The 12,230-nt window shown below is 40.1% G+C and overlaps 1 protein-coding gene and 1 long non-coding RNA gene across 4 annotated transcripts in view; one reads left to right on the top strand and one right to left on the bottom strand.

Annotated features, from left to right (window-relative positions):
• ccser1 (coiled-coil serine-rich protein 1) overlaps window positions 1-12,230 on the top strand; it is a 1,276,667-nt gene that overhangs the window by 1,230,681 nt on the left and 33,756 nt on the right. The gene's annotated exons all lie outside the window — the stretch shown is intronic.
• Window positions 11,356-12,230, bottom strand: part of LOC140485589 (uncharacterized) — a 91,243-nt gene continuing 90,368 nt past the window's right edge. Inside the window, exons 2-3 of the long non-coding RNA XR_011962391.1 lie at window positions 11,934-12,014; window positions 11,356-11,774 (exon numbers count right to left, since the gene is read on the bottom strand). This is a non-coding gene — a long non-coding RNA (uncharacterized lncRNA). The remainder of the gene's footprint in view (window positions 11,775-11,933; window positions 12,015-12,230) is intronic.

Below are 12,230 nucleotides of genomic sequence, written 5' to 3'. Positions count from 1 at the left end.
TGCTCTCCTACTCCCCTCCTTCTCTTCTCATTTGGCCTCATTTTTCCTCTATCAAAATCTTTGTCTTTCTCTTTGCCATTCTCCATTCCACCCACTACTCATTACCAATCTCTGCCTTCCCTCTGTCTTTCTCCAGCTGTTTTTCTTTCTCCCCATCTCTCCTCATCTCTCTGTTTTCCTCATTCCTCCTTTGTTAGATTTGGCTCATATTTAGTTTTTTATTGGGATAGTGCCTGTCTCATGCCTTTCTCATTTTCCAAAAAGCCTATGACTGTATTTGGGTGTGTAATGCCTATAGAAATAATAACAGATCTGTAAAGATTTTTAGCTAAGTGGAAAAAAGGAGTAACAGAAATTTCACAAACTGAAACCTTGCTCAAGCACCACTTAAAAGACATTGCTCGTTGCTAGGGACTTGTTGCAGGTACTTAGTCTCCTTGGTAAATCTTGCAAAGACAAGGTTAAATAACAAAAGATGTGAATGCAGGAAATTTACCATGAATGTCCCCTTTATTGTATCATGTTCTAGGTTCTTCTTAATCTAGAAATCACAAAACTATGTCCTGACCTTTGTTGAGTCATGACACGGTGGTTCAGTGATTAGGCACTAATGCCTCACAGTGCCAGGGACCCAGGCTCGATTCCGGCCTCAGGTGACTGTCTGTGCGGAATTTGCACGTTCTCCCCGTGTCTGCGTGGGTTTCCTCTGGGTGCTCCGGTTCCTCCCATAATCCAAAGATGTGCAGATTAGGTGAATTGGCTGTGCTAAATTGCCCGTAGTGTTCAGGGATGTGTAGGCAAGGTGCATTAAGCAAGAGTAAATATAGGGTAGGGGGGAATGGGGTTGGGTAATGAAAGAGATATGTTGGCCATGACATCAGGCACAATTACCCTACTTTTCTTTGAAATAGCACAATTGGTGTCTTTTACATCCGAACGAAAAGGCACATGGGGGTCTCAGTTTGAATGGTGGCACTTCCAACAATGCAACACTCCTTCAGCATTACACTGGAGTGTTAGCCTGTTTTTTTATGCTCAAGCTCTGGAGTGGGACTTTGAGCTAGGACCCCAAACTTCAGAACTGAGACTACAATTCACTAAGCCAGAATAGATAAATAAAGTTTGCAAAGTTGTTCTTCTTATAAGGCTCAGATGGAACATCCTGTAGTGCTTCCTGATCTCTAAGTTTGAACTCCCAATTGATGCTCCAAGTGGAGAAAGAATAGCTGCATTAAGCAGGATCTTGAGCCATTCGATATGGTGAATGTGATGGTGAGATACATTGAATAAATGGTGGAAGGTGGCTGAGAGAACTCAGCCTAGTATGGTTACACATCTATTCCCATCTCAACCCCCGATTCAGTCCAACAGCAATACCCCATCCTGAGCTGAAACCCTTTAATTGGTAATTAATGCCCCAGTTGTCTCTCTGTTGCTGGCATTAACCCAGCAGCAGTGGCTGATGGCTTGCCATTGTGTTTGCAACGCAAACAGATCCCAGTTGTTTGCTTCCAGGCCTGCCATTGAGGAAGGGGGTGTGTGATTGGGAGGGGGCTCAGGACAGGGCCTGTCCCCTTTTGACGAACCCAGCACCAAGAAGGTGGGATTGTTCAGAAACAACTTCACCAACCCCACAGCCCTTGATGCAGATAATTATTGTGATCTACCCAATGGTACACTTGTGCCATCAATGACCTATGCCTGGGTAACTCATCGATCTGAGACCTTGGATGAGTATTTTACCAGCAGCAACCATCACCTCCTCAGTAGTACCACTGAGTACAGCAGAACAGCCAACCTCTCAGTGGATGATACTTCTGCCTCCGGAATCATTTATCTTGGGGTAAGTCCCACTACTGTTCTGTTAAGTATCCAAGTAGAATTAGATGTGGCTAGCCTTTCTGAAAAGAGGTGATATGGAGTTCTTACTAGCTGTCTCGATAACATCTGAAATCCATGATGTTTCCACAAGTTTCTACCCATGGGGTCTGCAAATCAAAATACTCTATCTCACTATCCATCACAATCTTGTTTAATGTCTTTGAAGAATTTGGTAAAGTCTCATGATACAAAAGTCAGGCAGAATAAGAGTCCCTGGGAGCAAGGTCAACAGAGTTAGTCACTAATTGCATAGTAATTGGTGTTAAGATATAACCATGTGCTCTCTAATTTAACTGCACCCTCTTGCAGCCTTGGCACTCACGTTACTGCCATGTCAACTATTTATTCACTGACATTTCGATCTGCGTAATCTTTTTTTATTAACAAACTGATTATAATCTCACTTTTAATTTCAAAAACTATGATCAATAAGAATTCAAATGCACATAATTCAGACAATGTCATTTCTATAACAAAACATGATCTGCAGAAAAATCAATTAACCTCTGTACCAAATATCAGTCATTGAGGAACTTAGTTTAATAATGACATATAAAATGAAAACCCTTTAGTTTTGAACTAATTTTGCAAGGATGCAAACTTTAATGAGATTCTCAATCTTTTCCTTTTCAAGTTTGGATTCAATTCTATTCTTGACCAATTTCTCAGACAAGTTTCAGTTTTGAGAGTGCACTTAGGATTCTTGAGGTTCTTCCTCTGAAATTGCCAACATTACATTGTACTTGACAACTTGAAAATACATTCTTATTTAGTTGGCCAGTTTGAATGTCAAAGAGGAGCTGAGAAAGAGAGCTGTCCCATTTTGGCTGCTCTTCTCTGGAAAAGAAGGGGCAATATGTTAGAGGGTCTGTGTCATTCTGAGAGTGACAATGCTGAACATTTGTTGCAAATAATGAATATAAATAATTGAATATATCTTCTCAGTATTATGTACTCAGAGCACATAGCACTCTTCATAAAATGTCAAATATATACTCATGTTACATTTTTTCTATTTACAACCCTCATCAGTTCTTGCGGTTACTCAATTATATTTTTGTTTGACGGCTTTTCAAACAAAAATATACATTTGGCATTAATAAATAAGTGGATCCTCCTGACATGGATATCAGGAAGTTATTTATAAAGTTTTGAAGTTTTTTCTGATATCAAACCTTTCAACAATACAGTCATCTGACAGAGTACATAGTAATTTAAGGGGACCTATAAACTCAATGAGCAGAATTGAATTAAGCTACATTTACATTAAAATAAGGATCTTTAATGAAGGCACAAGTCAGGAAGTAAATGCAATATGTGTCTGGATAAGTGCAACTCAAGAAGCTAGACACCGTCCAGAACAAAACAGTTTCCTGATCAGTACCCTATAAACAACCTTAAACATTCACTGTTTCCATGGCTGGTGTACATTAGCAGTAATGCATATTTTTTAGCATTATTTTAAGGAATGAGGACATCACTAGCTCGGCCAGCATTTTTTGTCCATCCCACAGGTGGTGGTGAGCCCCCTTCTTGAATTGCTGTGACAATGAACCCAGAGTAATGTTCAAGAGGGAATTCCAGGATTTATACATAGTGGCAATATAGTGAAGTGACAATATAGTTCCAAATTACAGTTTTCTGTGGCTTAGGGGAGTATTTGCATATGGTGATATTCCCATGTATTCTGTCTTTCTGTGTTGTAGAGATCATGAGTGTGAAAGGTGCTGTTGAATGTGGCTTGGGGAGTTCCTGCAGTGCATCTTGTCAATGGGGCTATTTAATCTGAGCTTTTGTATAATGATTAATCATAAAAAGATTTATCCCCAGGCAGTTTTCATTAGTTCATGCATGTGGTGTAAGCTTGCCTCTAACAGGATTATCTGAAATGGCAATGCCTATATAATCAGAAGAAACTGATTTTGGTATAATGATATTTAGGAATCCAACAGATGTTTATCATTACTATTTATTAGGTACAAGCAGTACATTCCTCAGGCACACAAGTCTCTGCGCCAATATTGGCGCAATTATGCTGGAAAGAATGAGCATGTTTCCAGTGAGGGTATAATGCTTCAACTGATCTGAGGTAAGATGGAGTATGAGATTTACAAACCCTCAGGTCACATGCTGTGATGCAGTGATGATGTCATGAGCATGACACTTAAAGGTAGATGATATACTGACCATGGGACAGATCACAACAAATAGCATTTTGTTTGCGCTCCCATTATCATGTCTAACCTATTCTCTCAGATGTTAAAGCTTTATAAATCCAGGCAGGTCAATCTGTGGATTTCTTCCATATTTCCTGTTGCAATACATCCCATCCCTCCCAGAAGTTGGTTCTCCTAAGGGTTTTATATTCATTTTTTGTTCCCAATTGCATCATTTGTCCTTGCTTCAAAGATATTGTTTGAACAAGTTTTGGAAAACTCATGTGTGAGCAAGTAGATTTTGGAAGGCAACAATTACACAGAAATCATAACTTTGTAGTGGAAGCTTCAGATAATATAAAAGTAGTTGCATTATTGACAAAAGTAGCATCCTGTCCACTCATTTTGTGTGGAATGCCTGAAAAATAATCAGCTTTTAAAACACCTTCTACAAATTGCATTCAACATCTGTCAGATAGAAGGAGTCAGTCTGCGTTATGTTACAGCAGCCTGTTATTGAGTTTTGAAAAGACGAGTTCAATAAAATCCCTTCAAGATTGATTTACAATTCACTTAAGAATTTCTTTTAAAAAAAACCCTCTATGGGATCACCTATAAAGGTTCTCTGTTGTTCTTGTCACTACATTTGTAAGCTTTAGTCACAGCTCATATCCTGTTCTTAATGACAATAAAATTGTACTGTAAGTTTGCGTTAGGTACCAAATAATGAAGCCACTATTATATACAATTTATAATTCTTGCTCTCACTGTTGAACGATTATATGGATGCACACAGGATCTCTCAGCAGATGTGATGAGCTGCAAACTATTTATTACACTTCTTACAAGTCAATAAACATCGACTTTCACTTATCGTCAAAAGTGAATGGATTTAGTTCATTTTTCAAAGATTTTTAAATATTTGCTGGAATGTATTTTGTTTCCATTTGTCAAGTCCACTTTATGGAAAACCATGCATAAATATGGTTCTCCTTTTACAATGCTGCTGAAAGCTTACTGGTAGAATCTTGCACTCTCCCCAATTGCATGCTTTGGTGGCGTGAGGGTATTTGATCAAGATGAATAGGAAACACAGGCAATTGGGACTAGTTCAGTTTAGGATACCTGGTCAGCATGGATGCATTGGACTGAAGGATCTGTTTCCATGCTATGTGACTATATGACTTTGTAAGACGGAGGCAAGAGGTAGGGGAACTATTGCTTTCCTGCTAGGATTCCAGTTCAGTCGTGGATGACTCCACCATCAGTTGAGGCTCAAAACTGGGCAATTTGTGCCTATTTAAGGACCTCATTCTATTAACCCAGTTTTGGTTGGGTGTTAAGGGGAGATGGAAATGTGAGGATCATGGAAAGCAATCACCTGGATTTCGATAGCTAGCAGATGGGTGTCGAATATGGCTCCTTCATGTTCTGTGTCTGATGAGGGATCTTACATCAGCAAAGTGGGGACACCAAGAGCAAGCCCCTTTCTCATCATTTCCTGCAAACTCCATCCCATCTTCTTACACGTGTACCAGGGTTTCATTTTTCATTCTTGACTGGGATGTTGGGTGGGGGTGGGTGTTGGAAGGGTGGGCTGCTTCAATTTGTTACCCCTTCCTGCTTGTCCTTGAACTGAGTGGTTTGCTCGACCACTTCAGAGGGCAGCTAAGAGTCAACATGCAAACCATAAAAGGTAAGGATAGCAGATTTTCCTTCCTTACAGAACATTATGGTTGTACAACAGTTGACCACTGTTTCATAGTTACCAATAGACTAAACATTTTGATTCCAGATTTAATAATTGCATTCAAATTTAACCATTTGCTTTGGTCAGATTCAGGGTAAATCTGGGTCCCTGGATTATTGGCCCAGTGACAATATCAGCACACCCTTGGCCAATTTGTGGTCACGGGCGTGGTATCAGCAGCAGCCACCCTGTGTGTTATGAAGGTGTAGAAGTGTACTGTACCTTTTAAGAAAATTAAAAGCTAGCAGAACTACCTGACAGCACCAAATACTCTGAACAAGATACAATGTAACCATTTGTTCCAGCCGCTACGGGAGCTGGTTGCCTGGAGACAAAAACAAATTTGAATTAGGCCAATCAGTTTAAATTATACCCCCAAAAAACCAAACTCCAATCAAGTTTGAATTTAGTATATTGACAATATTAAAAGCCAATGACACAGTCTGAAGCTTTGGGGGAAGAAGACTGGGAAAAATTGAACAGTTGGGGGAGAACTGTCAAGCAACCAACACATGCAGAATGTCCACAGAATAGCTCTCTTAAAGGTACCTTTATCAATCAGTGACCTATCTCTGGGGACCACTGCTCCTAGGGTCCTAGATCCAATGGGAAGGGGCTGATCTGCTAAATGCATTAGTGGCACAGTATGTGGTGGACTTTGTTGAAAAGAGATAACCCTATTGCAGATTTCTCAAAGCTCTTCAACCAGCTGCTCAAGTTCCCAGTCACCACCTTATGGTTCCACCCTACCTCTCTGACTGCGTTTTAGCCATCTGTTACTAATATTTCATTATTCTCAGCAATAAATTTTGTTTGATAAGACTCCTGTAAATTGTCTTAGAATGTTTGATTATTTTGATGCACTATATATATTTCAATTCCTCTTTTGTAATATAGATATATTTCTCCAAATTATTGAGAAGGGTAAAAACTCAAAGCTGTAATACAGATTTTTAGGGGGTTACACTTGTCAGATCCTGTTTAGTATAGTCCCTTTATTCCTCCTCTGTTTCCTACTTTTAGAAGACAACAAACCTTTGAAAGGAAACGAAAGGAAGTGATAGGAATTATCGAAGGACAATATTTCACATTTTATGACTTCTACTGCAACAAAAAAAGCTCAAATCAACATAGATCAGACATTAGTTCAGAAGCAACTGATATATATAATGGAAAGGTCCACGACCAATGGTGTGCCACAAGGATCAATGTTGGGTCCACTGGTTTGTCATTTATATAAATGATTTGGATGAGAATATAGACGGCATGGTTTGTAAGTTTACAGAAGGCACCAAAATTGTTGGTATAGTGGACAGTGAAGAAGGTTATCTAAGAGTACAACGGCATCTTGATCAACCGGACCTGTGACCAAGGAGTGACAGATGAAGTTTAATGCAGATAAATGCAAGGTGTTACATTTTGGTACGACAAACCAGGGCAGGACTTACACAGTCAATGGTTGGGCCCTGGAGAGTGTTGTTGAATAGAAGTACTTAGAATTTCTACCTAGGCAACAGGTTTTTGAATTTAGGCCAATCAATTTGAACCAGGTACTTATATACCAAAAATTTATTAAATGTAAGTCTGATGGTTTTGACAACATAGGACCAAGCCAATTGTAAGAAATATTGATATGCAAGGGTATAAAAAGAAGGGGACAGTTGGACAAAGACCCCAGAGCTAACTGCCACCTACCGGAGCTAATGGCCCTCAGCTTTCAAGAGAGAATCGCTGGCTGTCACAGCCTCCTTTCTGTCTGAGAGAAAGCACCACCTAAATAACAACATTAGGAACTGCACAGCTAGTTGATACTCCTGACAAAAGAATTGACAGAAAACGCACAGAGCATTCCGGAAGATGTGTAACCTGGCTGTCATTTCAAAAGACTAATTTTTTTTTAACTGTATGAATGGGACTTGTATTTATTGGAACAGCATACCATTAGAATCTTGCTTTACTCAGGAATAGTTAGTAATTAGAAAGGATTTATTCAATTTGTTGATGGTTTAGTTAATTTGTTCACTGTTAGAGTTAAGTAAATAAATTGTTACTTGTTGATTTTAAAGTGAGTGTCAAGGATTTATTTTATTTAACCACTAGAAGTTTCTGAAAGGTAGGTTACCCCATTTTTCAAACCCCTTCTACAGATTAGTTTTAGTCCTTAGAGGGGAGTCAATCTCCGTATAATAACAGAATGTTCTGTTTGATTAAAGGAGACATTTGAAATCAGAACCTCTTGTCAAATTCAGTGTTCATGCCACTACCTTCCAACCAGTTATTAACATTAATTGCCAACCCATTTACATGTGGTAGGTGGATATTAATTGCTGTTAAAGTATTAAAACTTATTCCAGTGTCTCTTTACATGATTTCTATTTAATGGCACAGCAATAATCCAGCTGAAGAAAAATTTGCATTAAGGAAGCAGACACAGTGAGCCAAATGGCTTCCTTCTGTTCTGTAACAATCGTGATTCTGTGATCATTATCTGAAAGAGCAGCACAGTACTCTCTCGGGACGAGCAGTCCCCTTGAAGTCCTAACCTACTGGCTCAAGGATAGCCAATAGTGTAATGCATCTTGAATCAGCCATCATGCAACCATACTAATCAAATCCGATTGTCAAAGCAGAATTAGAATTGTATCACAGTGTGCCATGTTGATAGTCTGTTTTCAAAAGCCATTTAGTTTAATTTGTTATAAATGTTTGTCTTCAGTGAAATACAAAATCAGGTTGCTTTCCATTGGAAGCTACTGGTTTGGAAGTTGCCAGTTTTGTTGACGGACTTTAAGAATTCTGCCAGAAATATATGGGCAGTTGGAAATACATAGCATATATAGCTTAGAAACAGACTGTACAGCCCAATTACCCATGCTGGTATTTATGCTTCACACCAGCTTCCTCCCATGTTAATTTATCTCATCCCATCAATATAACTTTTGATTATTGCTCATGTATTTGTCTAGCTTCCTTTTAAGTGCTTCACATATTTTATCTTAAATAAAGGCAGAAAATATTGGAAGAGCTCAGGGGCTCTGTTTAGCATCTTCTTCCACAGATACTGCCAGACCTGCTGAGTTTCTCCAGCAATTTCTGTTTTTAATTTCAGATCTCCAGTATCTGCAGAATTTTGCTTTGCTTTCTTCTGCCTTATTTTTCTTCATCGATTTCTCTGCAAAGTGGATGTATGAACTAATACAACTGCCAGCACAGTTGGAATCACTTAATCTCTGGCACACTCTCACTGGAGACCCACACTTAATGGCAGCTCATGGGTCAATATGTGGGAAGCTGACATGATGCCTAATGGGCTCTTTCTGACAGCTAATGAGTTGTCACAGGAAACTGCTATGAATTGCCTCTGTATTCACTAGTTTATGTCTTTTTATTGAAGGTGAATTTGTAGTTGTCAGGGTGAAGGATGTCAGATCAAGGGACTGCAACTCTTTCTCATTTCTTTTCAAGCTGCGGTAATAATCGACCTTAATCCCTAGCTTCAGAGCAGGAGCCCTCTAACTCCGAAGTAAAATGAACTAACACTGCAATGCTGTCTTATGTTCAGAATTACACCTGGAATAAGACTTTAGGCCAAGATGTTACTTACAGTATTGCAAGGCAATTTCAACTGAAAATTCTCAGTGTTGATACTCAGCATTTCAGCAAGGCTTTGTCATCAGCCAGTCTGACTGCAGGGGCACATTTTGACCACGTATGCTGCCTCAGTACCTGCCAAGTCAAGGGGTGGCAAACGAAGCTCGGAGAGAAGGTGGCATGGAAGTAAGCAAACATGTGAGGGAATGGCCAGTGAGTAAACTAGCAAGGTTGGTTTGCAGGTAGTGGATGTTGAAGCAGCAACAGCAGCAGGAATTGGTGAGTGAGCCAGGGAGGTGATGGTAAATGGAGCAGCAGGTGAAGCTGCCAGGCTGGGGAGAGGGCAGTGAAGCAGCAAGTGGGGTTGGCGAGCAAGGCATTGAGGTAGTGATAATCAGGGCAGTGAGCAAAGCAACAATGGAGTGGTGGCCAGTGAAATAGCAAGGGAACAGCAAGCAGGAAGGGTGTGAACAAAGCAGCAAAAGGTAAGGGGCTTGGTGAGCAAGTCACTGAGGTGTAGGTAGGCAGGATAGCAAGCAAGACAGTGGGGTGAAGAGGGTGGGTGAGGCAAAAGAGGCAGCATGTGAATTGGAGAGTGAGGTGGTGAGGAAGAGATAGTAACCAAAGGGACACAGAATGAGGTCATTGGCACCTGCTGTTCCCATGCATTGCGGGTGCATGATGCCATGTGTTTCATCTTATTTTAATATTGATTTAATCTTCTTTGTCAGTGATTTCAATAGTGGTGAGCTGAGCTGAGCTGAGCTGTGTGTGAAAAGCTCATGGATATGCGCTGTATAAAGAATTCACATTTATATAGCACCTTTTTTCCAATCCAGGACACTCCAATGTGCTTTGCAGGCAATGTTATTTTTTTGATGTGCTGTAAGTAGTTTGGTAGCCAGTTTGTATACAGTAAGCTCCCAGCAATAGCTGTGATTAGATAATCTATTTTAGAAATGTATTTGGGGAATATTGTTTAGGGAGAACTCACCAGTGCATTTCTGATAATGCAGAGCTCCCTCGCTAATGCATCCAAGTGTTAACATAGATTTTGGGGTTGAAGTCTTTTTTAGTGGGTGTGAAACCAGGCCTTCTAATTCTATGTGTAAGTGCTATCAACTGAGCCTAGCAAGTATCTGTGCTGGGCTACTGTAGAACTTAAGTTAGGTGTCACACCTCCAGCATTCTTTTCTTTCATTTGGGAAATGACATTTGACTCCATCCAGGACAAAGCAGCCTATTTGATTGGCACTACATCCACAAATATCCACTCCTCCACCAGACTAACAGCAGTCTGTACCGTCTACAAGATGCACAGCAGAAATTCACTTGGGCATCTTAGCCAGTACCTTCCAAACCCACGAACATGACGATCTAGAAGAACTGGAGCAGCAGATACATGGAAACACCATAACCTGCAAGTTTCACCTTAATTTGGATATATACCACCGTTACTTTAGTGCTGATGTGTGAAAATCTTGAAATTCCCTCCCTAACAGCATTGTGGGTCAACCTACAGCACATGGACTGCAGCAGTTCAAGAGGGCAGCTCACTACCATCTTCTCAAGGGCATCTGGGGACGAGCAATAAAAATGCTGGCCCAACCAGTGACATCATGAACGAATAAAAGAAAATGAATTACTTGTTGTCCAAAGAAAGCTAGATATATTCATGCTGTCGCAAAGGAACTGAACAAAACCAGCTAGCAGTGATTTTCTAATTGTTAATGTGCCATAAAACTGACATTTCTCCAATTGCAGGACCCAGTAGAAGCTATGGGTGATTAAACTCCATGTGTCTGTCCTTGTGTTAGCTCTCACTGATCTTTTTGCCATGAAGATTGCTGAAATTGAAGCTGGTACTCACTGAAACTCAAAGGGAGGGGGTGGGGGTATTCCCCCTACCTACTCAGGTCCTTTATCTGAGGTATCAATGACACTAAAGGCAACTATGAATGCAATATCCACATACGATTAACCTTTATTATCACAAGGAGCAGTAGTACTTAAACACAACATCAGTGTGTCTCACTGTTAAGATAGGTTTTCATCTTCAAAAGCTCATTTCTGGATGATCGCTCTGTCAATGAGTTGTATCGATTGACCAGATCACACTTTTCCACCTGTGACTCCAATATTCTTGAAGGCAGAATTTCTATACACATTCCTAAACCAGGCCTTTGGAAAAGAAGGCAATATTTCAATTTAGGTCATCAGGTTTGGTTATTAAGTCCACCCTGGTCATGCTGGGCTCAATCCCTATGCTCATAAACTGCCCAGGTGGATGCCAAGATAGGTGTAACTCGCTGTATTTTTGGGCAGGATTGGGTGACCATTGTCCAATCAGTTACCGTAAACACATTTTTCCCCGTTCCGGTTACCATGTGCAGACCCTGTGTAAGAGCAAGCACAAAACGTATTATTGAGTCATTAAACAAAGAAATGGTTCACATCATAACTGACAGAAATGTACAGAAAGCAAAGTGCCATACAACATGCAAAACCAAAGGAATAACATTGGAATGACAAGATATCTCACAATATCTCCTTACCAGAGTGGTGTTTGACAATTAAAGCCGCTGATTTTTAGGATCAGAACAGAAATATCTGGCAGCACTTTGGCCATGGAACATCTGTAAAGTGTATAACAGTTAAAGTTTAATGCGGACGGACTGTTTGTAAAAACTGCAAGCTTGTTTTGAGCAAGTACACAGGAAAAGGAACATGTGAAAAGAATAAAAGTCACATTAAGATGGTGGGCAGATGTTATTAAGTCATAGAGTCATAGAGATGTACAGCTTGGAAACAGACCCTTCGGTCCAACCCGTCCATGCCGACCAAATATCCCA

The sequence above is a fragment of the Chiloscyllium punctatum genome, chromosome 14 (assembly GCF_047496795.1).
Source record: "Chiloscyllium punctatum isolate Juve2018m chromosome 14, sChiPun1.3, whole genome shotgun sequence".
Classification (NCBI taxonomy): Eukaryota; Metazoa; Chordata; class Chondrichthyes; order Orectolobiformes; family Hemiscylliidae; genus Chiloscyllium; species Chiloscyllium punctatum.
The sequence above is the reverse complement of the archived record's forward strand: the minus strand, read 5'-3'. Positions and strand labels throughout refer to the sequence as shown.